We start from the raw sequence: 27841 nt of genomic DNA, 5'->3' as shown, positions 1-27841 counted from the left end.
GAAATACCGCCACATCTTTGACTTTAAAGTCCTGTTAAATCTTTCAACCACCGCTGCCTTGACTTCATTGTTGGTCACAAAGTGGTGAACCCCATGTTGTTTTAGTACGTTGCTCACTTTTTTATTAAGAAATTCTTTCCCCCTATCTGTTTGTAACTTGCACGGAATGCGGCCCTGCTCGAATATATTTTTAAAAGCCGCTGATACTTCAGCCCCTGCCTTGTCTTTCAGTGCTACTGCCCACACGTATTTAGACAAAATGTCAATCACCGTTAGAATGTATTTGTACCCCCCGTTGTATTTAGAAAGCTGTTGCATATCTGCTAAATCAGCCTGCCATTGCTCATCCACATCACCAACATAGGTCTTGTTTCTTTTAAAATGAACTCTTGCTGGCTTATGCAACGTGTACGCATCCTGATCCAAAAGCCATGCTTGCACATCCTTTCTAGTCAGTGTTTTACTAGTCTTAGAAGCCTCTCGAAAGAGGAATTCTGCTCCCCCAAAGCTACCTGCTCCCCCCGGATTATAGTAAATCCCTTTTAATACCGTCTCTTGAGGCATCATGAACTGACTCAACGCTTTTACACTTGGAAAAGGCATTTTATTAAAGTGTGTACAGATTGTGGGCTTTCAACCACAACTCCACCCCCCCCCCTTCAATTTCCTTCTCTGGTCATAGTCTCGGGTGCTGCTCCATCAGCCCGCAACTCGGGATCTCCTTTTCTCCCCCGTGGTGTTCCTAAAGGCTCAAAATCACTATCATCGGTTTCAGTTATCGACCATTCATCAGAAGACTTGCAGCAACTAAGATTACAGTATGGCGCATATGGTCTCCACTCATCATCTGAGCTGTTAGAATAGCAGCAATTTTCATAGCAGTAACTCAGCAGAGGTCTCCTCTTTTTCAGCTTCTTCCCTACAGAGGGCTGTGGGTAATGCTCATCTTTAGAGCTCTCTATGCTATCCCCAGCAGGGCCCCACATTGTCTCCTCATTCAGTAGAGTGGGGACGGGGGGCACCTTGGGTGCGACACCATCAGTTTGCACCCCCTGCTCGACATTTTCACTCTCAAAATCGCTATCATCATCAGTTTCTGTTAACGACCACTCATCAGAAGAGTTGCAGCAACTATAATGACAGAAGTCCAGGCACGGTCTGTCCGAGTCATCTACATAATCAGAATCACAACAGGTATCACTGCAGTAATCCCTCTTAGGTCTCCTCTTTCTCAGCTTCTTCCCTACACGGGGCTTTGGGGGATGCTGATACTCAAAGCTGACCGGACCATCCCCAACTGGGCCTCTCGCTAGCACCTCATCCAGTAGAGCACACTCGATCAGCACATCTGTTGGCTGCAGGAATAGAAAAAAGAAAAACATTTTAGAATTGCTTCTCTAGCCACCCTACATTCTTCCAGGACCCTCCTTCTTTCGTACTTACATCTGGGACCAGGTATTGAATGCGCGGCTTTACGCCTTCTTTCTTTACGCCTTTCTTTCAGAAACATCCATTGTTGGATCTATTTCCCCAACCTCTATGGGGACAGCATCCTCTGGTTCATCCCCTGAGTCCTCACAATCTGCTCTGGCACCCTCATCATCTTCATCATAGGGGACTTCTTGACAATATGCTATGTGGTTGCAAAATCTGCAACAGTCAGGATCAAACTTGTTCTCCTTGACCTCCTCAGCCACCACTACATAGTTCAGCTCCCCCATCTGCAAAATAAAAATAGCTGCCCAGTATGCTATACCCTGTTTCCGTTTTCCCCCTTTCCCCTAGTCTCAATACTCACATTAGGGTAGAGAGTCTGTATGCACTGCGACATTTTTTGTTTCAGCAGTCCTGGTACTGTGCCGTCTTCCTCATGCACTTCTGGCTGCTCTTGGATACCGTGTACACTCTGCATTTCTTCATAAATGGGCTCCACTTTCTGGTCTGTCACAGGCTCATCCCCTCTTATGCTTTTCGCTCCCTCAGCCGTCTCCTCCTCCTCCTCACATCTCAGGCAACCGCATTTTTGCCAATCTGCTATTTCTTCACAGTACGGACAGCACTCTGGATACACTTCTGTGTGCGCCGCTTTGACTATTTTGGAAAACACCTCCCAATCCACTTCATAATCATCTAGCTACAAGAGAAAAAACTCTGTTTTTCTACTTCCCACAGGTGTCTGATTCTTTTTCTGCTCCAGCCTTCCCCCTTGTACTTACCCCCTGTACTAAAAAACACATGCACTCGGGTCTGTCAAATCTAGCATCCGGATCGTCACCGGGTTGTTCAGGCTGCATGCATTTGAATTTTTGCCAATACATTACACCACGTCCCAGGCATCTGAATTTTTGTCGATATGCTACTTCAAAGCAGTGATCACAACACTCCGGGTAAACTTCTGTGTGAGCCGCTTCAACTATTTCTGTAAACACTCGCCACGGTACTTCTTTATCCTGCAGCTACAAAAAAGAAAAAGGCCTGCTTGTTTTTCTGCCACCTCTGGATCTGATTCTTTCCCTTCTTCCCCTTCCCCATGCACTTACCCCTTGTACTAAGTGAATAATGCACTCTGGAAAGTCAAATCTCGAAAGCTCTCTACATTGTGCATCTTCTTTGCGGGGTTCTTCGCAAGAAGCTCGCATTTCTTCCACAGCTTCAGTTCTGTATGGCTCCGGCGTATTCATTTCCTCGTAAACAGGCTCTACACCCTCAACAGCGCTGCTAGCCCAGCAAGAACAGCCGCAGAAGAAGCTGTGATCGTCCTGCTGCTCCTCCATTTAAAGACCAGGCTCCCCTGCAGTCTCCCCGCTCATTGGCGCATTTGAACAACATCCAGGAGGTAGGGCCAGTCATGACGCTTGCATAGCAGCGTCACATGAGCCCCTCAGGGGACCTATACAGAGACAGGGGGCTGGGGCCGTCAAAAACCATTTCTAGGGGTTCGGGGGAGCGAAATGAGGGGTCACATGAACCAGCTAGGCTCTTCTAGGGAGCAGGGGGCTGGTCTGCCCCCCCAATTTTCCACCCTAGCACCCCATAAACTGAAAACTCTTTCCTAATGTTCCACAGGGGCAGGTGGGGCTCGTAGAGGGGTCACGTGGACCTGCTAGGCCCTTCCTGTCAGGTGGGGTACTGCTTCCAGGGTCTAGAGGCGGTACTTCCGGGTCTAGAGGCGGGACCTCCAGGGTCTAGAGGTGGTACTTCTGGGTCTAGAGGTGGGACTTCTGGGGGTCTAGAGGCGGGACTTCCGGGGTATAGAGGCAGGACTTCCTCCCAGAAAGGGGCAGGGCACCTGTCACTTTTTGTGATGACATGAAGTACTCCCCTTATTCTTCTTATGTGATCTTGTTGTATGAATTGCATGCTGTAAATGTATATGAATTTGGGAGCACTAGCACTTTAAATTGATCATATTACTGTTTCTTTAATCCCCGGTGGTGTTCTTCTCCACTCTACTTTTGAGCTGTTGCTCCGGAATTTGCCCTGTTTGTTTGCTAGGTATTAGGAGTGAGGCAAAAGGCAATGCCTACCGCCTAACTCATCCCAGGAGCGGAGCAGGTGGCAATGCCCACCCCCTGCCTTAACCCAGCTGGTATTTGAAGCAGAGCAAGTGACAATGTCACCCTGACCTTAACCTGGCTGGTATTAGGAGCGGAGCACTTGGCAATGCCCCCCCTTCACCCAGCTGGGATCAGAATCAAAACAGGTGGTTTTACCCAACCACTGCCTTAATCCAGCAGGAGCAGAGCAGATGGCAATGCCTGCCTCCTGCCTTAACCAAGTTGGTATAAGGAGTGAGAAGGTGGCAATGCCCCCCGTGCCTTAATGCAGCTGGTATTAGAAGCCGAGTAGGTTGCAATGCCAGCCCCGTGCCTTAAACCAGCTGCTATAAGGAGCGGGGGGTCTAGCGACTTCCGGGGGTCTAGAAGCGGGACTTCCGGGGTATAGAGGTGGGACTTCCTCCCAGAAAGGGGCGGGGCACCTGTCACTTTTTGTGATGACATGAGGTACCCCCCTTATTCTTCTCACATATTAAATACAAAATACAAAGTTCTAAGAACAAGGGCCACACATTCCCCTCCCAAACATTCCAAGGAAGCAGGATGCCAACTCCAAATCCAATAGCAGGTAAGTACTGTGCTTCTTAGAGAGTGCAAGTCTCATTTAGTTCTTCTTTCTTGCTTATAGATTTTCTATATAAATGACTGTTAATATGAATCCTATAACAAAAGAACACAGAAAGGCAATAAGAAATAAGTTCACTAACATTTCTTAATAAATCCTAAGTTTAACATTGCTCAAAGTTTCTATGAAATACATAGGTAGAGATAGGTTCTCACCTAGATTCTCCCAAGAGATCTCTTCCATCAGTACCCTGCTTATTCTATCTGTGTTTGCAATTATATGCCTAATCATATGCAAATATTTAGGGTCTATTCACATGATAGCACAAACAAATAATGATTGGTTTGACACTTCACTGAATATTCATAATTTCATAGTACAGCCTTCCAATTAGTTAAAAAATTGTCATAGTCTGATCTGCAAGAGAATACTATAAATCTCTGACAAGTGTCAAGAAAAAGTTAAGTTGGGCGATCACCATTGGTTGAATCTCAGATAGAGGAACATCAATCTCAGTAGAGTCCACTATTTTAATTAATTGTCAAAGGATGTAAGCACACCTGCTGAATTACCTTACACATAGAAAAAATACACTGAAAGTTCATGCAAAGTTTAAAAGTTCATCTAGAGAATACAGAAGCTAGGCTTAGTATTTTTCAGTATTGATTATTGCCATATGATTTTAATATATATTGGCATAACACGTTCATAAAGCCAGACAGTCTGGCACCTTTCAATCAATTCCCCTGGCAACATAGGCGTGGACTGTCTGAACTCTTTCTGAACTCCTTCTGGCTTTCCTTCTGGCTTGTAACCTCTCAAAGTAGCTTCCAGCAGACAGTCCAGCTTTTGCCACTGTGAAAAGACAATGTCAGGAAAGGGAGGGACCCATGGAGCATGCCTTTCCCTGGATGCAATCTCTCTGAAACCTGGGGGTCTTCAGAGGACAGTGAGGACTATGTCCCCTGCAAATTTGGTGGACGCTGGACATTGGGAAGGTCAGAAGAGAGGAAAGATTTGGTGTCTGCTGTACCAGAGCTCAGGAGTAGACGTAAAAGCCTAAAGCAGACCTCAGCTAAACACAGTGAGGAAGTGACTAATGGGCAGAGGAGTTTGAAAACAGGTCCATTATCTGTGCTGAAGGAAGGTTCTCTTTCATGGTGTTCCTGGACCTGAGGCTAGAGAGTCCTCCAAAGGGGATGACTTAATCAGGACTTTGAGCTTGAGGGCTTACATGGCTCATTGTAGCCCTCTGAGTCTATGATTTTATATACTTAATTCAGGTACATTGCCTACCAGATGGGATAAAATAAAAATGTTAAAATAAATAGCACTTTGAAGAACTTCTTGACACTGGTTCTAATTAACCACCAGGAGCAAAGTACATTATTGCTAAAATCAGGTAATGACTACATAAACGAACCCTTAACACAGAAAGCTAATATCCTGATTTGGAGTATTTTTTGGATCTTATTTATAAAATATTCTTATATTCCTTTAATAATCAATTAGGTTGCTGAAATAAAATGGTGGTTTATATCTGTGTTAAGGACTGTGTCCAATTAAACTCTGTAAATTCTTGTAGTCAAGAAGTTTGCAAATTAAAACACAGTACCTTTTGGTGCTACACCTCTGAAGATGCCAGCCACAGCTGCTGGCGAAACGTCAGGAACTACAATGCCAAGACCACGGCATTACAGCCCGGAAAACCCACAACAACCAAAACACAGTACCCATTATTTTGAAGTCAAGTATCCAAATTTTAAACCTGTTTCCAAATAAAAAATAAATCATGGCATTTAATGGAGAGCTGAAGATCTTATTAGCTCTCTCCGTTCACACAGAGAGAAGCAAAAAAATAAAACACAGCCTGTAGCTTATAGTTTTTCATCCAAATTTCTTCTCTTTGCTGGTTCCCACTTGATGGAATGGACTGCCTGAAGAAGTCAGGAAAGTTCCCATTCTCCTGGCTCTCTACAAAATAGGCAAAACTGAATTATTCAAGAGGGCTTTTTTTACCCAGAGAAAAGGTCTATGCTGTAGGGAAATGGTTCAGAGAGATGTGTTGGTTAAGGGATAGGCTGTAGACTCTGCATACTGAATTTTGCTGTAAGCATGCTCCTACTGGATAGTTTCCAAATCATTTAATCTGTCTATTATGTTTTGTTTCAGCATAGTTTCTGCTCTGTATTAGGTATATGATTATTTTCATAGTCCCTGTTTTATTGTATTGTTTATTGAATGTTCCAGCTGTTCATTGTCTTGGCTTATACTGTGTAATCTGCCTGGAGTCTCAGTAAGAAAGGCCAACTATAATAAAAACGTAAGTATGTTAACGAAAAATAAATTAGACAGGGGAGGAAATGGGCAGATGTCCATAAATGATATCAAGAAGAAAGCAATCAGGCCTCCAGCACCAGAGGGAAATTGCATGTTGAGGATATGAGTCTGTTCCCTCCTCACCCCTCTAAAGCCTGTATAAAAACACCATCAGGACAAGATTCTGCATCCAGTTTCTTAACTCATCTCTTGATCAAGGACTTCAGAGAGTTTGGTAAGTATTGAGGACAAAGCTTATACGGATAGATTAGATGGCAGGAACTGGCAATACTGAGCCTGGAGAAGAGTAAAGAGGGTATATAACAGCACTCTTCACATAGATGGAGGGCTGTCACAAAAAGACGGCAAGGAAATGATTTCTGATGCTCCAGAGCAAAGATTAGAAGTAGTGGGTTTAAATTACCTGGCAATAGATTGCAGTGGAATCTAAAGAGGACATTCCTAATTGGATAAACAGTTCAAGAACAGAACCAAATATCTTTGTGGAAGAGAACTTGACCTTCACTGGATGTCTTTAAATAAAGCTAGACCGCAATCGCAGGGGATTCAGCAAGCAGGCAGTTGAAATAGATGGCCTGCAAAAACCTCCACTCCATTTGGGTCGTTGCATGAGCTGATGAGTTTTTGGAGTGTGACAGAGCTGCTGTTTGTACTTGCTAGCCTTTGGGGAGAGAGACAGAGAGAGTATAATTGAGCTTGGATTTTGGGGATTGGGAAGGATCTATCGCCTCTGGTTCCAGTGCTGCTGCCAGGCCCTGAGTCCAAGCTCAGTGGGCACCTCAGCGGAGGGCTCACACAGTGTTATTAGTGCCTGATCTGTTCATGTCTGTGGGAGTGGTGGGCTAGGGCTCTAGTCCCTCCCTCCCTCTGGTTCCAGGGCTGCTGCCAGGCCCTGGAGCCAAGCTCAGTGGGCACCTCCAGCTGAGGGCTCACACAGAGTTATTAGTGCCTGATCTGTTCATGTCTGTGGGAGTGGTGGGCTAGGGCTCTAGTCCCTCCCTCCCTCTGGTGCCAGGGCTGCTGCCAGGCCCTGGAGCCAAGTTCAGTGGGCACCTCAGCTGAGGGCTCACACAGTGTTATTAGTGCCTGATCTGTTCATGTCTGTGGGAGTGGTGGGCTAGGGCTCTAGTCCCTCCCTCCCTCTGGTGCCAGGGCTGCTGCCAGGCCCTGGAGCCAAGCTCACTGGGCACCTCAGCTGAGGGCTCACACAGTGTTATTAGTGCCTGATCTGTTCATGTCTGTGGGAGAGGTGGGCTAGGGATCTAGTCCCTCCCTCCCTCTGGTGCCAGGGCTGCTGCCAGAACCTGGAGCCAAGCTCAGTGGGCACCTCAGCTGAGGGCTCACATTGATTCTTATTTATCAGTGCCTGATCTGGTCAGGTCTGTGGGAGGGGTGGGCTAGGGCTTCAGTCCCTCCCTCCCTCTGGTTCCAGGGCTGCTGCCAGGCTCGGCTAAGGGCTCACCAAATTATAATTATTATCATAGCCATTATCATTTTCATTATTATTATTATTATCAACAGTATTATTTTTAATAGACTCTGTGCCTGTTCTGTCCAGGCATCTTGGTGTACTGGGCTATGGCTCTACCCTCAGCCTGTGGTTCCAGGACTGCTGCCAGGCCCTGGGGCCAAGCTCAGTGGGCACCTTGGCTGAGGGCTCACACAGCATTATTATTGCCTGATCTGTTCATGTCTGTGGGTGTGGTGGGCTAGGGCTCTAGTCCCTCCCTCCCTCTGGTGCCAGGGCTCCTGCCAGGCCCTGGAGCCCAGCTCAGTGGGCACCTTGGCTGAGGGCTCACACAGCATTATTATTGCCTGATCTGGTCAGGTCTATGGGAGTGGTGGGCTAGGGCTATAGTCCCTCCCTCCCTCTGGTGCCAGGGCTGCTGCCAGGCCCTAGGGCCCAGCTCAGTAGGCACCTTGGCTGAGGGTTCACACAGTATTATTATTGCCTGATCTGGTCAGGTCTGTGGGAGTGGTGGGCTAGGGCTCTAGTCTCTCCCTCCCTCTGGTTCCAGGGCTGCTGCCAGGCTCGGCTGAGGGCTCACCAAATGATTATTATTATCATAGCCATTATCAATTTCATTATTATTATCACTATTATTATTAATAGTCTCTGTGCCAGTTCTGTCCAGGCATCTTGGTGTGCTGGGCTATGGCACTAGCCTCAGCCCCTGGTTCCAGGGCTGCTGCCAGGCCCTGGGGCCAAGCTCAGTGGGCACTTTGGCTGAGGGCTCACACAGCATCATTATTGCCTGATCTGTTCATGTCTGTGGGAGTGGTGGGCTAGGGCTCTAGTCCCTCCCTCCCTCTGGTGCCAGGGCTGCTGCCAGGCCCTAGGGCCCAGCTCAGTGGGCACCTTGGCTGAGGGCTCACACAGCATTATTATTGCCTGATCGGGTCAGGTATATGGGAGTGGTGGGCTAGGGCTCTAGTTCCTCCCTCCCTCTGGTGCCAGGGCTGCTGCCAGGCCCTGGGGCCAAGCTGAGTGGGCCCTTCGGCTGAGGGCTCACAGTATTATTTCCAGAGCGTGATCTGGTGGTCAGGCAACTTGTTGTGCTGGACTAGGGCTCTAGCATCAGCCTCTGGTTCCAGGGCAGCTGCCAGGCCCTGCGGTCAAGCTCAGTGGGCACTGTGGCGGAGGACACATAGAGTCATCTCCTTTTCTGTCCTCCTTAATTCTAATTTGGTGGCAAAATGAGTCTTCCTGTTGTATTGGCCAGCAAGGGTGGTTTGGAGTGAAGTGCGATGGCAGTCCTCCTGGTTTACTTGGGGAAAGCAATATTGGGTGTGGCTCAAAGGCAGCATAGATTCCTCCCGCTCCCCCCAATTCACCTGTGGGGGCTGTGGAGGAGGCCAAAGAGGTCTTTCTGCAGGGGGGAGAGAATCTCTTTCAACATTTTGAGGATGAGGTGGGCGACACATCCCTGGAGGAATGGTTTGTGTGCTATGAAAGATCCCTCCCATCCGCATCCCAAACTCTCGGTGGTGTCCACCCCTCACCCCTTCGTCCATGGCCAGCTCTGCAGTGCAGCCTGTAACCGTTCATCCTCCTTCCTCTGGGACAGTTAAAGGTCCATGTTTCAATGCCTCCATATGGAGGCACTTTCGGGCCCTTACTAATGACCCCTGTGTGGTGCAGTGCCATGCCTGTGATGTCTTGGTGCGCAGGGGCAAAAACCCAAAGCACCTGTCTTCGACGGCCCTGACTCCGCACCTGAAGATGCACCACCCAAGCCTATCTCCCTCCTTGCCAAGTGAAAGATCCATTGGGGGGCAAGAGGGGGCAACCAGCTTTTCTGAGCAGGCATCAGTGGAAGGGTCACTTTGCCCTGAGGGTCACGCCGGTAGGAGCAGAGCGCTCCGGCAGGACGAGGGGGTAGTCCCCTCAGGGTCTGGGACAGTGCTGCTTAGAACCTCGAGGTTGATGGCTCAGGAGGCAGGCCTTCATGTCTTGGCAGAGACAATTGCCCTATATGGCTTGCCTCTATCTAGCATGGAGTGCATGGGGTTCTGCAGGCTACTAAATCATTTTGCCCCTTGGTTCTCCATGCCGTCGCTGCGCACCCTTGCCTGTTGAGTCCTGTGGGTATCTCAAATGAGGGCTGGCATGTTTGGGTCAGGTTTAGCCAGGTCCACTCCCACTGCTAACAGGCTTCTGAGACCTTGATAGGCCTTCCTGGAACAGCCAGATCATCATGACACCTCCTTTCTGCAAAGGCAGAAAAGTGAGTGATGATGGTGGCAGCCTCCTTTGGGCACTTGCACAACAGCTCATGAGCTGTTGCACATATATTTGAGCTGCATGGTGTCCCTATCAATTGCAAATGCTGAGCCCACTGAGCAGGGGGGAATGGGTCCCTAGAATTATGTCCTTCCCGCAAAGGCAGGAAGGTGGTCAATATCAGCTGCTGCTGCTGCTGTCCCATTTCTGTCTCCCCCTCTCAGAAACCACTCTGACCCGTCCAATAATGTCTCCTGTCCTGCCCATCCCCTTCTTTTCACAAAGGCAGGACAGCAGGTCATGTCTGCCCCTTCTTCATGAGGGACTATCCTGCTGCTGCTCCCTCCTTGGTCACAAGGAACAGCTCCACTGAGATCACACAACCAATTGTATCATATAGGGATACAGTCGGTTGCACAGCATGGTGGCTCCCCTGACAATGGGACTGATGGGACATCTTTCAACTGGGTGGGAATGTGTCCTGCAACTCCCGTCCTTTCCAACAAGGCAGGAAGGTGGGTGGTGCTGGCTGCTGCCAGACAAACCCTCAGGGGGACACTCGAGTGATGCTTTGAGACTTCTGGGGGATCTTGCCACTTCCTCTCCAAATGACATGCCAATACGACCCATCCATGGATAAAAGGATTGAAAATAAAAAACAGAGAGAGATACAAACATTAGAGAATGTATAAGTAGAATGAACAATACACTGGAAGGTATGTGCATACGTTAAGGAATGTCTGTTAACAGTGAGAGAATGGCATATAGTGGGAAAATTGTATGTAGAAAACGATAGAGATTGAATTAGAAAGAGAGGGGACATCACCCACCCTCCAGCCCTCACCGGGAATAAACACGCGCTCCTGTGAGGTCAGGCGGTTGCAGGAGAATCTTCCCACTCGCCCTCCACAAGACATGCCCTCTCCCTCCCATCCTTTCTGGCATGGCAGGAAGGTGGGTACTATTGGCTGCCACTGTATTATTCCTCAGTGGGACCCTTGGGTGAGGACCCGCGGTTGCTGGGGGATCTTGCCACTCCCCCTCCACATGTCAGACAGAACAAAATAGAGAGACACATAGAAAGATGTATTGAAAAACAAAAGATCAACACACGAGCATATATATAGATGAAGATAGAGAAAGGAATGTAGAAAACGATATAGTTATACACTCTCGGCCAAACCTACCTCAAAGGGTAGTTTTCAGGAGAAAATGGAGAAAACCAGAACAACGTAAGGCTGTTTGGGTCCCCTTTGGGAAGAAAGGTAGAGTATGAAATTTGTTATAAATATAACTTTGCTCGTTCAGTATTTAAATTACCATTAAATATGGCACACAAGGAACTCCAGCGTTGGTGTGAGGGGCAAGCAGTGGTGGAGTCCCTATTAAAAAAATAAAATAAAAGATAAAACGTATTTGTGTTATTTATTAAGATGTTTTCTAATGCCTACATTCTTATGGTCATCACTCGGTGTCTTCCTCTTTAAAGCAGCCCTCCTGGCATTCGGAATAGCCAGTGTCTTTTCTCTTGCAGCTCACACTTTATGGGTCACCATTTCTATGAATATGTAGGAAATTCCACAAGGCTCTCAATGGGGTGTAGACTGGAGGCATTTTTATGAGAGAATGGGGTATTTAAAGGTTTCTTTTAGTACATATGTTCTTTTTTTTGTAAAGAATTTTTATTAGGTAAGAATATTAATATACAACTTTCAAATAACATCTCATTATCCTTTTCCCCCACCCTTTCCCTCCCCCCCCTTTTTCCAGGACTTCCAACAGCTTTCCAACCCTATATCCTAATCTATTCCCAATCTGTCCCCTTTTTCTATAACTCATTATCTCATATTTACTTACTCTTTTATTCAACTAAGCCCTAAGAACATATGTTCTTAACTGTAATTTCTAGGAGGAATGGTGGTACATAAATATTTTAATAAAGTAACACATAAAGACAAAATGGAAAAGGGGAGTCAGCCAAAAAATGATTCCCCAGAAATACGGTGATGTCTTTTAAAGGGAGGACCTGCTAGATGTTTTGAGGGAGGCTCACCTGCAGTGTAATGTGTAAGTTGCCTATTGCATTCCACAATCATTACCTTTTGCATTGGAATATGCTACCTCTGAACTTGGAGGTTCAGTCCAAAACTGTTGTGAGAAGAAACCAGTGATTGAGTTGATCTTTCCCTTATACACATACACACACTGAACTAGGTGTTGTCTTTCCAGATCAGCAACCAACTCAAGATGTCTCTAACCCCATTAGAATTAGCCATGCAAACTATCGCCAACATTTTCAGCCAATACAAGGAGGATGGAAGAAATCCTCCCACAGTCACCAAGGAAAGAATGCAGAAGCTAATGAAGGATCAGCTCCCAAACTTGATACAGGTGAGAGGGGAGTGGGTTGGCTCATTGCGTGGAAGGAAGTGGCCTCCTTAACTTGAAGTATTTAATGTGCAGCTCGTTGGGGGAGAAGAAGGAAGATCTTGGGTGGCATTCCAGCTGTTCTCTACAGAGGTCCATTGGAGATGAAAGCAAGCGAGCTGGGTGAACATGGAAGGAATGAGGTCATGGGATGCATGACTGGTTGATATGCAAATTGTGAACCCTTAAGTGGTATAATCCCCTTTTGTAAACTTCCAAGAGACACCAGCTTCTGAAGGAGGAGTCATTTTATGTCACCCTTTGTTCCTCCTTCTCCATTTTGTAGCTTTTCCACCCATGGCTTTTAATCTCTGGGGCCTCACTTTTGCCCAGCGGCCAATAACCTCACCCAGTGGTCCCTCCCAAGCTCCATGAGGCTCAGAACGCTTGGCGACCCACCTCTCATAGAGCAGATGGAGAAGGGTTTCAGCCAGACATGGCAGATTGATGTATGGAAGTTGGTTTCATTCTTTAATTTTGTAATTAATATCCAAATTGACTGTATTGTTGTTTGGTTGTTTGGTATGCCTTTGTGTCATTCTTGTATTTCCAGTTTCATAACTTGACTTCATTATCATTTCCCTTTTGTTTCAATGGAAGAGACACGTACACCACATTGTCAAGTCTGTGCCTTCTTGTTTTTCTACCCCAACGGAACAACATACAGAGGGATTGTAGTACTCCTCTCGGACATCCACATGGTCAACTTTCAGACAGATGAAATAAAGGTTTCCCCCTTTTTGAGACCATGAAATTCACCCATATTTAACATCAAAGTCTATTGAGAACTGATAGGAAAGATTTCAGACAGTAAAATAAACAGCAGAGCAGCCCGTTAACCTGAAGAACTGTAGAATGAGACTGAGGCAGACGGGTGGCCTAAGGAGGGTAAGACAGCTGGCAGGCAGCAGGAGGAGGACCCTGAGGTAGGTTTGCTCAGTTAGAAGATAACTTTTGGAGAGTTTTAGGCAAGCAGAGGAGTGCTGACTGGAGGGGAAATATGGCAGAGCAGGGTGAGCATTGAGAGGAGAGAGGATGACCAAGTCCCACCCCATTTCCCTCAGGACTGGAATACCTCACACATGTACGTGATCCTAGTGACTACAGCTTGCAGTTAAGGAAGCCCAGAGCCTCTTTCCCCTATCCCTTTAAGGAACAGTTTTTAGAAAAACACCGGCTGCCCTTTAAAAGTGAACTCAATAGAGGCAGAGTCTACATAAAAACAAAACCATAGGGTTTCCTCTCCATTGTAGGTGCTTTAGATGGAAACTTTGTTTTGCTTTCATATTAATTGCAATAATGATAAAACACTCCAGAACTGTGAAACACTCGCCATAAGAAAAGAGTCTAGATTAGACTCCATGTAGTTGACAATGGTGTAGAGGATGGAACTTTCAACAGAATGTGAGAGATAAGAGTTCACAGGGTTGTGATGGCTTAGGCAGACATGCTCCCCTTGTACCTATTAAGCATGTTCTTATTATTATGCATATCATTTTATTTTATCATATAGGTATTTTTTGGGAAAAAAGAAGAGTAACCTTAAAGAATGTTTAGTGTGTTAGACCATATCTGAGCCATGCTTGGATATTAAACCTTTGTGTTTGGACTATTTCTACCTAGATAATCTGGAAGGGTATCTAAAGGACCTGTGATATATTCGTAAACCATATAACAAGACAACAATTTCCATTTTTTATCCACTGCAGGATATGCACAGATATGATGTCGAATTGAGTTTTGATGAGTTCCAGAATCTTGTCGCCAAAGTGCTTTGTTCTACATAAAGATGATTCTACATCATGCTGCATGATGTCACTAAGAGATAATAAAGACCTGATGAAAAGTCCCTGGATGGTGTTTGGCTTTTTTCATGCCATTGTGGCATGATTAATTTAATTTTCTTCCCCATCCCATGCATATTATTCAGGGCAGGCAGAAACCTAGACTGGAAGGTCTGGTGACCTGATGCTGAGGAGTGGTCAGTGGAGCTTTGCACACTATCCAAACTGTTGAAAGGCTCAGCATGGAACATCTCAGGAACTTTTATGGTGGGACAATTTTTTGCCATGAGCAGGATGCTGAATAAAAAATAAGGCGCATTGGAGTAATGAAAATGAGTGAAATAAGGAAGCTGAAGGAACCTGGTTGGAAGGTTCAGACTGAGGCAGTACCGGGCCCTGTGTCTTATGTGGGTTTTGTTTTCAGCTCCCTCTGAAGAGAAAAAGGCACATCTATTTAAGACTTAGTTCAAGATCATTAATACTATGGTATTCTCAATCAGCGTGTGTGAATTTTAAATTTGGAAAATGAAGATCTGACAGGAAGAAAATTGACTGGTTTGAAATGTGGTGAGGGAGGAGTGTTTCATGAATAACATTAACACACAAAAAGACAAATAAACTGAAGCTGTCATACAAGAAAAGAAAATTATTGGAAAAGACAACAATGCTAGGCAAAGTTGAAGGAAGTAGGAAAAAAGGAAGGCCCAAATTGAGATCTCTTGACTCAATGAATGATGCCGTAGAGTTCGGTTTGCAAGATCTCAGCAAGGCTGTTAACGATAGGACTTTTTGGAGGTGGTTGATTCATAAGATTCTGTAAATCAGAAGCAACTTGACAGCACATCACGCACACACACTTAGGGACAAACAAAATACGATGGTAAATATATGCTGACCCCTGGTGTCACTTCTCTATTTTAAAGAGATTTTAAACAGGTCTGCCCCAACACACTTATTCATGTGCCAAAACAGCAGCGGGGAGGGAAGCACACACCTTGATACGTGTCCCCACTGAAGCTGAAACTTAGGTGTCTGGATGACATGGAAGTTCTTGACTTTTGGTGGAACCAGTTCCAAACTCTCACATAGATCAGAGCTATCTGGATGTGCCATGAGGACCAAGAAAATTGTATTCTGGTTTTTCCGTTTATCTGTGTATGTATGTCCACACCAACTTGCTTCAAAAAAAGTAGCAGGGTCCTGGTTTGATTGGAGAAGAATGCCAGTGGAACAACATGGCTTCATTCCATACAAGACTTGCCAGATTTATGTAAACATTTCTGAAATGGGATATGCATGGTTGAGTTCCTACACAGAATTTACTTGTTCCCATAGAGTTGTGAGTGAATGTTAGAGTGTCACCACTGACATGATGGCATCTTTTCCGGGTTGTGCCAGAACTGGCATCATCACTCAGGGAATGCCAATTACACACTGCTCCGTCCTAAGTCCCCACCCACCCCATCTCCCACTGGTTCCCAAATCGTGCCTGACAATCCTACCCCAAACATCTCCCATCAGTTGCCATTGCTTGGCTGACAACTCTGATTTTCTGTGGAGGTTGCTGGACAGGAAGGGAAGCTACTCCTCAAGTACCCCCAAGATTCTCCTTGCTGGCCATGGCTGAACAGCCTTCAAATGTGGGGTGCGGGAGAAAGTTGACATAACCTGTCTCCTCTGTCTGAAACTGGTCTCTCTTGGAGCTTTACTTAAGAGGAATATACCCATTAAGAGTTCGGAACTTGCACACAAACCAAGGGTGCACCCTGCAATCTTATCCCAGTTCAGTTCATCCAGCCAACCTCTTGTCACCTCCTACAGACCTATGTGGCAGGTGGGTGAAAAGCGATTAGAGAGCTGATTTCTTCTCCTCCAAATTGTACGTGCATCAAATAGCCCAGTTAAGGAGACCAGTTTCTTCAAGCAATGAGACACCCCACCTCACCCCTTCTTACTTATATCAAGTTTGGGAGCTGCTCCTAGATCAGCTTCTAGAGCCCATCCTTAGTAAATACTAAATTTGGGGGTGATTTTTAATGAATTGTCCCTGGCATGAAATGTAAATCAATTTCCAGAGCAACAAGGAGAGGATATGTGTATGACCACCAGGCACCTTCTCCTAGCCACTGGCAGGTGAGTGGAGGTTTTATATAAAATGCTTTTATATAAAAGCATTCAGTGAGTCCTTACAGGAACCCACTAGCCTTGGCCCCTGAGGCTGGTACCGGGAGAGGTGCTCAATATAATAATAAAAGATTTGACTTCAGGCTGGGGATCATGGAGATCTGAAGTGTCTCCAGGAGCTGAGCCATCCAGGTTGCTGTTTTTGGGCTAGTGGGGTGCTTTGATCACCCACAGCCCCCCAATTTCAGGTAGAAATTGGGCAAGGATGCTCGATAGCCCTAAGAGGGTGTGATCTTGGAAGGGGGGGGGTTCTGAATCTAGGATTCACCATCTGCTTTGAAGATCTCCTCCCAGACTGGCGGCTAATATCTCTGCAGCAACCTTTGGCATCATTTAATTGGCATAGGATCTTCGTACCCAAGCTTCAGAAACAGATTTTAACCGGAGTGGAGCCAAAGAGACAGTGAGTACAACCCTATGAGAGTGAGAGAGAGTAAAGAGCACTATCTCCCCTAACGGACTTAATCTCTGTTCAAAGATTGAAACGTTTTAAAGTAAAGAGACAAATTCCTAAAGCAAAAGGCGTTAAAAAGTGGTGGGGAGTGAAGAAAGTGATTTTAATGACGTAAAGAGCTTAAAAAGAGCAAAAAGAACTTTTGTTTTTCATACCTGTGGTTTGGGAGATAACGACATGAGAGGGAGAGTTTGGGAAGAGGCTGAAACATCGTGAGAAGTGAACTGCCTGTAATTGCCTGCAATACAAGTGAGTGGTGGCTAGAAGGGCAGGAAGATGGAAGGAACAGAGGGAAAAAAACAAAGCAGATCAAGAGACCAGAAGAGGAAGTGGAAGTTAGCTATTTTGAGTGTGGAAAGGGCAGAAGGCTTCAGAAGGCTTCAGTAGAGAGAAAGTGTACCTGATATTTTAAAGAAGAAGCGGAGTACGCCATTTTGGACAAGGGGAAAATTGAGGGCAACCATAGAGAGTACCATTGAGAAAAAAGGCCCAATATTTTGAAGGTTTGCAAAAGATTAAATTATTTTCCCTCTTTCCCATTTATATTATTGGACTTAACTAATTAAGTAAAATACAATAGAAAAGACGGAGCTGAGAAAGAGAGCCGATATGTGGGGTCCCAAGAAAAGTCCAATGGTGGGGAAAAAGGATAAAGAGTGGCAGGCAGCGATTGAAAGTTTAGACAAAAAAATAACAGAAGGCAATAAGGAAACAAATGAGGCTATACAAAAAACACAAGAAATGGTCCGGGAATTACAGAAGCAAGTGAAAGACTCACAATTGAATTTAGTTAAAGAGATTAAAGAGGCAATAAAATCAGAGGTTGCAGAATTGACAAAGAGTATTGATGAAATAAGAACAGAGCTCCAAACTACAAAACAAAAAGTGCAAGAGGTGGAGGAGAAAACAGAAAGTATAAGAGCAGAGGCAGCGGGAGTGAGTGATAGAGTTGTTGTAATGGAATGCAGAGCTATGGAAAAACAGCTTCGTTTTCGAGGTATTCAAGAGGTAATGGCGGGATCTGCATTGAAACAAGTCACTGAAAAAATTGCGGCATTTTTAAGTAAATTGAAGGGAAGCATGTTCGAATTATGAATAGAAGGGAAGCGTGTTCGAATTATGAAGGAGTTACCAAGATCGGTCTTGCAAGACTGAAAAAAATACAGAGACCTGACTCAAAAATTAAAAACAATGAACATAAGATACAGGTGGGAAATTCCAGAGTTTTGAGTTTCAATCTGTGAGGCGAGTCATCAAATCAAGACATGCAACGGATGTGTTTTTGACAGAATTTGAAAAGGACATCAAAATCAACTAGACTGTAATTATGGAATACAAATTAATATCATGGAATGTAAATGGACTTAATTCACCTTCAAAGAGAAAGCAATATTTCATTGGTTGGCCAAACAAAAATGTAATGTGATTTGTCTACAAGAAACCCAGATAAGAGAACAGGATGTAAAATATTTACAAAATAAAAAATTAGGGAAGCAATTTGTGGCAACAACTAAGCAAAAGAAAAGAGGGATTGTGTTATATATTAAAGAAGAATTGCAACCGAAATTGATTTTTAATGATAAGGAGGGTGTAGTAACGACACGAGACCGAGATCTGGATGCAAAGTCTGTCCCTCCAACATGGAGGCGAGTGTTTTATTGAGAAAGCTTTCAGGAACCCGGAAAAGAGCAATGTCCAAATATGTCTATAGCAATAGTTACAACAATAGTAGCGTGTTCTAAACTAGTTCTGAACCAGTTACAGGCCACTGGACAGATATGCTGTGATCATGCTTTTGACTTATCTATGAAGCATAGTGAGAGGAACACAGTGAACCTTAAGACATGTAAGAATATTACTTCAAGTGTATGGGAATATTGTGCTCTGTGAAAGATGAGAGTTATTGTGAAACATTTAAACTACGTCCTGAGTCTTCCTGTGTGGCATGCCAACTGACCAGGAGATCAGGAAAGTAGAAATGTAAAGAGCAATTAATGGAGACTGTGTGGCATGCCTACTCCGGCCTACATTTCACTCCGTTTTATTTATTTAATTAAAGTGGCAACAAAGGGCCGTTCTCTACATCATTCCAAGAGCAGTCATCTTCCTCATCCTCATCATCAGAGGATGTAAGCCAAGAGCTGGAAAACTAGACACTGATGTGGTAACAGAATATGCAGCAGGATGTGGTTTTGCAATTACTAAAACAAGTACATTGAATACATTGAATACAACAGCATCCTGCAATAAGCGCTATTACAGCATATGCACCATATTGTACAATGGTACCTAAGAGACCACCTGACAACCAGCTCCATAGAGCTTTCCACCAGGAGGGTAAAACATCTTTTATGGAAGTTTGTAAATGAGAAAGTTGTTGCAATTGCTTGCTGACAGTTTTTGAATTATCAGACAAATTAAAACAACACATATTTTTTACAGCTTCGCAGCCATGATGATGGATAAGTAAAAGATAATCGATAGCAGCTCTATTATCTAAAACAGCATTGCAAAGTTCTTGTTGCTCAGAATTTAGTGCTGCTAAAGCTACAGAAGTGGCATTAATAGTTTTAGCTAAATTGCAAGCCAAGTGTCTTAAATTGTTAGCATTAAGTACAGCAAGAGCTGGAACCCCTATAAGAGAAGCCCCTAAAGCAACAGCTTCAGCTTTATTAACGAGAAAGGTTTCTTCAGAGCATGTAGCATCAAGGGTAACAGTGATACTCACAAGAAGCAGTAAGCATGGCTTTAGAAGGTAAAGCAATAGCTAAACGACTTAAGCAGCAAAGAGAATCAGACAAATTAGCAGGTATGTAATTAAAAGTTCTTGAGCCACAGGTAAAGAACCAACCTTGGGGTAATTGGGTATATGCATATGCAAAAGAACACATTTTTCTGTTTTTGAACAATTAAGCACATTTGGTCCTACAGAAAGACAGTGAGGCTTGGATTTGTGCTTGGTGCAGTTCACTATTTGAGCACAGACCGTTTGATTTTGTGATGAATTGGAAGCTACATAAGGAGTGTAAAGAGACATTGAAACAATGGAAGTCGGGGCACAGTTGGACCCCAATCATACATTTGAGTATATTTCATGTTACTATGTTTCAAAAAAATGCTTAAAGACGTGTCATTCAAAAGTAAGGCAAGAGGGGCACACACAGGAATAAGGCAAGAAAAGCTAGCAATAAGTTCATGTCATTTGTTTGCTGCAGGCAAAAGTTGGTACTGTTCACTTGTGCAGCAAGCCGTTTCCACAAATTGTACTGAAGACAGTCCTGCAGAGGCCGGGTGTCAGTGTGTACAGTCATTGGCAGAAAACAGAAGCACACACAGAATGAGTGTAGAATTGGCAGCAATAACCGCAAAGATGACAGCACGATTGTCCAAAGCAGCACGTCTGAGCTCTATGAGCTCAGCATTCAGGGCAGCAATTACAATAGAAGTTGCATTCATTGTCTTAGTCAGGCTGCAAGCTATTTTGCTAAGAGTTCGATGGTTCACAATGGTGAGCACTGGAAGACCAACATAGGCTGCAAGACCCAAGGCCTCGCATCACTTAGGAGATTCACTGTAGAGTCACAGCTGGAATCTAGCATAGCACTTTTCAACAGAGAAGCAATTAATCAGTAGACTCCTCGAGGCAAAAGGTGATACATTAAGTTGCGAGGACAGCACACAAGGAATGAGAAGTGAATAGGCAGTCTGAGGTTTGCTTCAGGCTGACTTTTTTCCATTTCGGGTTGGTTGCCACTGTCAGACTTGTGGCTAGATAATGCCTCTACTCCAGACTACCTTCTGCAATCAGACAAAAGTCCATTGTTTTCAAAAGGAGTTTACTGAAGAATTAGTTCATTATAGTCCACTGGCCTGAATACAATATTCAGGATGGTACAAGAGCATTGTTACCAATGACAAGCAAAGCATAAGGTACAAAGTAACAGTTCCCAGCTGAACCAGCCTCCCCCCATAGTTCTCAAAACATAGTCTTTGAAGCTTGGGAAGTTAGAGTCTCTCAAGGCCGGTCTTGGGTGGAACGTCTGTAGCCAAAAATTCCTTCTCTGTGAGATATCTGCCTGGGAACCTTGGCACCTGCGGAGGAAGCACTTAAACACTAGAAGCATTAGAAAATGGAGTCGGTACAGCACATATACACTCTGGACCTGACATTCTGCCCCCTCTAAAATAAATCCCCCCCAGGTTTATATGGATAGCGAGCATGAAAAGCTTTGGTTAATCTAGGAGCATGAACATGTACAGAATTCACCCATTCATCATACCCAGAATCAAAGTCCTTCCATCTGATAAGGTAAAACAACTGATTACGTTTGACTTTAGAGTCCAAGATTTGTTGTACTTCGTAGTGGGTTTGGTCATCGATTAGAGTTGGAATGGGAGGTGCTCTGGTGTGCCATCTGTCAGCTGCTGGGGCCTTCTTTAACAAGCTGACATGGAAGGTATCGTGGACATGGCGCAGATTTTTGGTAAATCTATGGCAACAGTCACTTTGTTGATCACTTTGCGCACAGGAAAAGGTCCAAGAAATTTCAATGCCAGTTTACGGCTAACCTGTGCCAGCTTTAAATTCTTGGTGGATATATAAACAAGATCCCCTGGTTGTAATTCCCATTCGGCCGCACGGTGGCGGTCGGCGTACTTTTTGTAATCCTGTTTGGCTTTTTCCAAGTGCTTTTTAATGATAGTCCATTGTTGGGTGGCCTCCCCCCACCATTCAGAGACATCTTTGGAAGTGGCGTTGAGAGGGGGAAGAGCTTCCAAGGGGAAAGGATCAAAGTGGAACCCATATACGACTTTGAAGGGTGTTTCCCCCGTAGATGCGTGCACGCTGTTATTGTATGAGAATTCAGCTAGGGGAAGCAAGTCCACCCAGTTTTCTTGCTGAAAATTGATATAACAACGAAGGAATTGTTCTAATATTTGATTAGTTTTCTCCGACTGTCCGTCGGTTTGTGGGTGGTGGCTTGAACTGATCCCTTGTTCAATGTTCAACATTTGCGAAAGCTCCCGCCAGAAGTTGGCAACGAACTGTCCGCCGTGATCCGAAACCACCTTAGACGGAAAAGAATGTAATTTTACAATGTGCTTCAGGAAGATATCTGCTAGCTTTCGAGCTGAAGGTATTGTGGTGCAAGGTATGAAATGGGCTTGCTTAGAAAACAGATCCACTACAACCAAAATGCAGTTGTGTCCCCTGGACAGAGGTAAATCGGTGATAAAGTCCATGGATATTACTTCCCATGGTCTGTTTGGTGTTTCTAGTGGTTGCAACAGTCCAGGGGGTTTTCCTTTGCGGGTCTTGGCGCTGAGGCAAATGGGGCAGGATGCTACGTATTGGGAAATGTCCTTGCGCATGCCTGGCCACCAAAATTGGCGCTGCACTAAGTGTAGCGTTTTTAAATACCCATAGTGTCCCGCCGTAGGGGCATCGTGACAACGTTGCAGGATTTCTTTTCGTAAACTGTCAGGCACATAAAAGTGATTTCCCCATAACCAATCCCCCTGGGGCGATTGTTGCAGTTTGTCTTTGGGTACTTTATCCCCCTCCTTCTCCACTTCAGCTTTTAGCTTCAGCCTCCATTCTTGGTTTGCCTGAAGGGGCTGGGCTGCACGGCTGCGCGTAGTTACCACGCCTCCCAATTGCGTAGGCGAGAAGACGGTGTCTATAGTCTCCTCCCTTTTGCTCTTATGTTGGGGCATGTGCGAAAGGGCATCTGCGAGAAAGTTAGTTTTGCCCGGCAAGAAGTTTAAGGTGAAGTTGAATTTGGAAAAGTATTCAGCCCACCGCAGTTGTTTGGCGTTTAATCTGCAGGGGCTTCGCAGGGCTTCCAGATTTTTGTGGTCTGTCCAGACCTCGAATGGGTGGCGCGCTCCCTCCAACCAATGCCACCAATTAGTGAGAGCTGCTTTCACTGCAAACGCTTCCTTTCCCCACACATTCCAATTCCTCTCGGCTTCTGAAAACTTTCGGGATAGGAAGGCACAAGGCCGAAGTTTCTCGTCCTCCCCCTTCTGCAAAAGTACGCCTCCAATTGCGGTATCGCTTGCGTCAACCTGCACTACGAAGGGGCGATTTTCATCAGGGTGTTGGAGAACGGGTTCAGAAATGAATTGCGATTTTAGCTGCTCAAAAGCCGTTTGACAATCTGATGTCCACAGCAACTTGGTGCTGGGCTTTTTTGCTTGGTCCCCCTTGTCTTTAGTTTTTAACAGTTCAGTTAGGGGGAGTGTAATCTGAGCAAAGTTTGCAATGAATTCTCGGTAAAAGTTGGCAAATCCCAGAAAGGACTCCAGTTCTTTGCGGGTAGTGGGAGTTTGCCATTCTTGGATTGCTTGTACTTTACTCGGGTCCATTTTTAGACCATCTTGGGAAATGCAATAGCCCAGATAGGTGAGTTCTGTTTTGTGGAACTCACATTTAGACAATTTGATGGGTAGTTTATTACACATCAGGGTGGTCAGGACTTTTTTGACCAAGTCCACATGTTCTTCCTCAGATTCTGAGTAAATCAAAACATCATCTAGATACATCACTACGCCCTTATATAAAAACTCATGCAGCACTTCATTGATCATGGACATGAACACTGATGGGGCTCCAGTTAAACCAAACGGCATAACTAAATATTCATATTGGCCGAGGGGCGTATTAAAAGCGGTTTTCCACTCATCTCCTGCTCTGATACGAACGTGGAAGTAAGCATCTTTTAAATCCAATTTTGTAAAGATCTTACCTTGAGCCACGACGTTGAGAAGATCTCTGATGAGTGGGATAGGGTAGGCATTACTGGATGACACAGCATTAAGTCCCCTAAAGTTCGTACACAGTCGTAAGCCTCCATCTTTCTTCTTGACAAAAAGTACCGGTGCAGCATGTGGGCTGTTAGCTGGACGGATAAATCCTCTTTGAATTTCCGAAGCTCTTTCCTTTCATAGGGACTCATGGGATAGAGACGGCCTTTGGGGAGCGAGGCTCCTGGTAAAATTTCCACAGCACAGTCTGTCCTCCTATGAGAAGGTAGAGTGTTGGCCTCTTCTTCGGTGAATGCTTGGATGTAGGCTCTATATTGTTTAGGTATTTGGTTGATTTCTTCGTGGGTAAGAAGAGCTGATTCGGTGTGAGTAGGATTGTTGCCCCAATTTTGGTCCCACCGATGGTTTTTACAAGCATCATGACTGAACGTGATGCTTCCTTCTGCCCAGTTTATGTAGGGGTTGTGATCGCACAACCATCTGCTGCCCAAAATCAACGGGTATTTGGCAGTGGCACTGATGACAAAAGATCTTACTTCCCAATGCTGTCCCATGCCGGTTACTACCGGAGTGGTTTCAGTGGTGACAGGATTCATATTAGTGCCGTCCATCTGTTCAAAAATAACTGGGTTTTCCAACTCTTGTACGGGAAGCACTAGTCCGTTTACGAGGGCTGGTGCAATAATGTCTCTAGAGCAGCCCGAATCTATTAAGGCTTGCACTCGGATGTGCATCTTTCTCTCTGGGTTTACTAGAATTACAGGTATGAAGAGTATGGACCCTTGAGGTCTGTTCAATGCCGGAACGGACTGAGGTTTGATCTGCCGTTTGGGTCCTTTTACGACAGATCCATTTCATTTCCCGAAGGAGGACTCTCTGGATTCTCTTCCCCGGAAAGAGCAGTGGGATCATATTCCATGAGTTCTTCCAACTCTAATCCTCTATCGGGGAGGCTTCTTCGAGGAGCTCCTCTACCCCTTGTGGATCTGGGAGCGGGTGTTGGGCCCTGTGGCGCTGAATACGTAGCAGGGGCTGGACGTCTTAGCTGGAGCGGAGGTCTCTGCACAGGCCGGTACGGACATTGCGCTGCAAAGTGACCACCTTGACCACACTGCAAGCACAGACCTTGTTGCCATCTAGCATCTCTCGCTCCCCGAGTAGCATATCCAGCCCCTCTTCCTCCTCTAACCAGTACAGAGGGGCGTCTTTGGCCCGCATGCTGTTGTTGTTGTTCCACTAAGCGAACTTCTATCATGTGGTTTTCCACTTCACAAGTCAACTGTATCCATCCCAGCAGCGTAGGGGGATTGTCTTGCATGAGGGCTCTATCCAACAATTTCGGATTGAGTCCTTGTTTAAACAAGATGATCTTGGTGGACTCCTCACATCTAGGGCACTTGGCGGCAAGCTGTCGGAATTTTGTAACATAGTCTCTAGCCAACATGTTGCCCTGTCTGATAGCTTGTAACTCAGTTCGGGCTCTAGTCTCCTCCAACGGGTCTTCGTATTGAGCCCGTAGCGCATCCACTAAACCTTGGAGAGTGTTTAATTCGGGGGCCCCAATATCGTAAAGTCCTACATACCAGTCTGCCGCTTTACCTTGAAGTCTCGACCCGAGATGCTCAATTTGACTGGCTTCACTCCCGAAGAGGTGCCCCCATCTATTGAAAAACTGCACCGCCTGTACCAAGAAAAATCCTAGCTTGGAAGGGTCCCCATCGAAGGTGGCCTCTAGCTTTACCCAGCCCATAGGAAGTTCTTGACGGGGAATCGGTGCGGGCATCGGGTAATAGTCGATCGGAGCCATCTGCGGTGCCGGAGGCGGCTGCATGATTGGGGGTTGTTGAGGCCACGATTGCGGATGTGGTACAGGGTGTTGAGGTAGACCCCCTGGAACCGGCAGCGCCCGAGGCGGATTGCCTAAGGGTGCTGGCTGTTGCGGTGGTGGTTGCCTAGGGGGTCCTCTGGGCATCGGTTGTCCTGGCGGCGGTAGCTGCGGCACGGGTTGGACGGGCGGCGGCTGCTGTGGTATGGGTTGGCCTGGCGGCGGCTGCTGTAGAACAGGTTGGACCGGTCCTTCCGGTGCCGGTAACCTTGGAAGTGGCGTTAATCCTTGGGGCACCGGTTGTACCGGGCCCGCATGGGGAGAAGCTGGTATCACAGGTATAGTTCCTCCCGGAAGGAGTTGGACCGGGATTCTTCCGGGCACCGGTGTTAGACACGGTATGGCACCCCTTCCAACCATACTGCCCGCCGGGATGAGTCGTGGAGATTCTCCCCTCGGTGGTGGTTGCTCCCCGTGTGGGGTCAGCGGAAGTACAACTGGAGAAGCTGGTGGAGGCACTATCAGAGAGGTTGCTCCCGTCGGGCATTCCGGCTCCCCTCCCCCTTCTGCCCCCGCGCCTCCGCCAACATCTTGATTATCTGGCTGGGGGCTTCCCAAGCGAGGGTCTTCAGGGTAGAGACCTTTTTCATCTTCCAACCCCGGATCACCCGGGCATGGGTCGTTAGGGCAGGGGCCTTCTGGACAAGGTTCTCCCTCACCTTCCAACTCGGGATCCTCAGGCTGTTGTGGCCACGTCTGGTTTGGTCCCTCTGGTCTTGGAAGAAAACTTTGGAGCGTGGCTAGCCTCTGTGCAACCTCTCTCGGCAGCTGACACTCTCCGTCTCCAGTCACCATTACTGACAGCAGGTGGATCGCATGGGCCAGACTCTCTTCCATATTTGCTAGTCTGGACTCTAACACCTGTACTCTATTAGGGTTGTCTACCTCTTGCTCCATAATTTGCGTAGACGATCCGAACTCCTGTTGGCATCCCGCGGCTGCGGACTGCTACCAAGGCAAGGGCCCCCCCATGGCCTGGTCTTCTTGGGACCTCGCAGCTAAAATCCCTTTTGCCAACCCGGTGACTGCGGAAATCCCCGAATCAATAGCAATAGTCCTGCTTTGTATTTGCACCCACCGGTGCTCACTTACATCTGGTTGCCCCGACCACGGGGTAATTTCTGAATAATCCCAACTTAGGACACCACGGCGAGATGCTTCCCAGTCCGCTTGTTTGGACGTCCTGTTCCAGAAGAGCCAAGGTTGGCTGCTGGCTTGTTCAGGGATTGCTTCTAGACTTCGTCTGCCATCCAATGATGGTTGATTGAACATTGCGCTGGCCCTGCGTTCCCTCGTCTCCCTAGGTCTAGCTCCCCACTCCGAAGGTGTGGGCATAGAAAACAGTGGGTCGGCTGCAGCTCGAGGCCGATTATTCACACTGCCGGGATCGAGGGTGTAAAGGGTGGTAACTGAAGTACCGTTCCCACTTGGTGCAGGACCTTGAGGATCCAATCCTTGGGTACCGGGAGATGCATACGGATCAAACAAAGGGTCCCTGACTGGGACTGCTTTGGATTCCGTTGTATCCGGCTTAGGCATGATTGGTAACAAAATGTCAGACTTGTGGCTAGATAATGCCTCTACTCCAGACTACCTTCTGCAATCAGACAAAAGTCCATTGTTTTCAAAAGGAGTTTACTGAAGAATTAGTTCATTATAGTCCACTGGCCTGAATACAATATTCAGGATGGTACAAGAGCATTGTTACCAATGACAAGCAAAGCATAAGGTACAAAGTAACAGTTCCCAGCTGAACCAGCCTCCCCCCATAGTTCTCAAAACATAGTCTTTGAAGCTTGGGAAGTTAGAGTCTCTCAAGGCCAGTCTTGGGTGGAACGTCTGTAGCCAAAACATTCCTTCTCTGTGAGATATCTGCCTGGGAACCTTGGCACCTGCGGAGGAAGCACTTAAACACTAGAAGCATTAGAAAATGGAGTCGGTACAGCACATATACACTCTGGACCTGACAGCCACTTGATGCCATGAGCTGGCTGGAGATACCTGGTAGGGACCCACAAAGGACCTGTGGATGACAAAACAGAAACATACCCTTTCCCCCACGGTAAAAGGGGGACCGGCTCCTGCCAGGTCTTTCTGGCAGGCTCTGATAGTACACCTGCGGAGTAGGTAACTGTGGTTTCTGCAAGAAA

General features: G+C 46.1%; 1 long non-coding RNA gene across 1 annotated transcript in view; it reads left to right on the top strand.

The window, feature by feature from the left end:
* The first annotated feature begins 6556 nt into the window (after window positions 1-6556).
* Window positions 6557-27841, top strand: part of LOC129343701 (uncharacterized) — a 105979-nt gene continuing 84694 nt past the window's right edge. Inside the window, exons 1-2 of the long non-coding RNA XR_008598320.1 lie at window positions 6557-6676; window positions 12416-12577. This is a non-coding gene — a long non-coding RNA (uncharacterized LOC129343701). The remainder of the gene's footprint in view (window positions 6677-12415; window positions 12578-27841) is intronic.

Source organism: Eublepharis macularius, chromosome 1 (genome assembly GCF_028583425.1).
Source record: "Eublepharis macularius isolate TG4126 chromosome 1, MPM_Emac_v1.0, whole genome shotgun sequence".
Taxonomy (NCBI): Eukaryota; Metazoa; Chordata; class Lepidosauria; order Squamata; family Eublepharidae; genus Eublepharis; species Eublepharis macularius.
The sequence above is the reverse complement of the archived record's forward strand: the minus strand, read 5'-3'. Positions and strand labels throughout refer to the sequence as shown.